Source organism: Cucurbita moschata, unplaced genomic scaffold, assembly GCF_002738365.1.
Source record: "Cucurbita moschata cultivar Rifu unplaced genomic scaffold, Cmos_1.0 Cmo_Scf00084, whole genome shotgun sequence".
NCBI lineage: Eukaryota > Viridiplantae > Streptophyta > Magnoliopsida > Cucurbitales > Cucurbitaceae > Cucurbita > Cucurbita moschata.
In genome coordinates this window covers 395,170-396,978 of record NW_019268600.1, presented here as the reverse complement: position 1 = coordinate 396,978, position 1,809 = coordinate 395,170, and the positions used below count along the sequence as shown (strand labels likewise).

At 37.5% G+C, this 1,809-nt stretch overlaps 1 pseudogene; it reads right to left on the bottom strand.

The window, feature by feature from the left end:
• Window positions 1-1,177: 1,177 nt before the first annotated feature.
• LOC111438979 lies at window positions 1,178-1,809 on the bottom strand (annotated as a pseudogene).

Sequence of the window (1,809 nt, the reverse complement as noted above, 5' to 3'; positions counted from 1 at the left end):
TTGGGCGAAGGAATCCTTTATTTACTGCCCTTCGAGTTGAAGGAAGTGTCATAAGGCTAATTTTTTTTCACTTTTTTTTTTATCTATTTTATTGATTTTTTTTTAGTGATTTTATTTCAATTTGGTCAAACTCACTCATGTGCTCATCTCAATCATTTTAGTCTTGTTGCCGTTCAATAAGAGACCTTGGAAATAACCTGTAACTATTCAACTAGATTATCACATTAACAATTTGAATCAAATAAAGTGGCATTAACCATTTGAATCACCTCAACCCCACTTGTTGAACTTGACCAAATTTCTATAACATAACACTAACAAAGGTACAAAGTAACACAAACAAAGGTACAAAGTAACACTAACAAAGGTACAAAGTTCATAAAAGTCTTTTTAATCTAAGATACTATTGAACTTGACCATTACAGTGCCCTCAAAATGAGGTAAAGTTTAAATATAATTGGTGACAAAAGATGAAACTATAAAATAGAAAGAAATAAGAAAATAATATTCAATTTCAGAGAATCAAACCAGAATCTCCTAGGTGAAAGCCAAATATCCAAACCGTTGGACAACAATGAATTTTTGGTGTAGTTGTCCTAAAGTCCTTTGTCTAATCCCTGAAGAGTTTTACTATGATGTTTTGGGTAATGTCTAACTCTTCGTCACGTCCTTTCATGTGTGTGATACAGTTCTCAAAGTTACCGCGATGTTTCGAGCTGTTCGATCGTGTGGCTCTTTCTTCAAAAGGGTCAACATCAAACGTCAGGTCTTTGATTGGCAACTCATCCAGATGAGCGTCGATTGCATCGATTCCAACAACAATCTTCCCATGAGTTTATGGTGCATGACCCATTTTTTATACCATTCACCTTTGAGTGCCACCATAGTTTTGCATCGTCCATGAGATGCATTGCGACCAACGTAACTCTTAGGTCCTATGAGCAAGTTCCAATAACCTTCAAGTATTGTTCTACGTCAAAAATAAAGCTTTTTAATTCCTTAGCATCCCGGTTTCCCTTTAAGGGGTTGTATTTTCCTCTGCAGTATTTTCATCTGCCGCTTCTATATCATTATTTTCATCTGTCGCTTCTATATCATAGAGTCTGTAAGCTTTTGACTCTTCACTAACTACCAGCACAACATAACTCAAACTCTTATCATCTAGCTTAGTTCTCTGAGATGCCTCCTCTTTTTGTCTCTAAATCAACTCGAGCTCACAATATTGTTTTTCTTCCTTTCGCTGTAGCTCCAGAACTAATCGTCGTTGTGCTTTTTCTACCCTTCTTCTTTTCTTTTCTAGCATTTTATCTAGCTCTTCTCTCTCTTTTCGTGCTTGTTCTTCTTTTTGTCTTGTAGCAGTAAGAGCGGCTTCTTTCTCTTTCTCAAGCTGCACATCAACATCAACAAACTTCGTGCGACCTTCCTCTATTCTCCTTTGTATTTCTAATTTAGTCTCTTCAGAGTTTAGCCTTTCTCCAACCTTCTTCTGAATTAGTTTTTCCATCCTCCTAACTGCATCTTCTTCTGAATTAGTTCTTTCATCCTCCTAGCTGCATCTTCTTCTAACTTCTTCAACTTTGCTTCACGCCTTTTCTTCTCTTCTTCCTCTTTCTTAAGCTTCTCTATGGAATGATTCCGATCAGTGGATGCACAACTAGGACTGAAACTGAACAATTTGGGGAAAGGAGATAACGAGGAAGACCTACTTCTGCATTGGCGGCTGAGGAAACTTGAACGGCTGCTTCTCTTGGAATGGGTAATGGAATGATAGGGGGAAGGACTTGGGTCCCTTCTGCTTCTCTGACTATG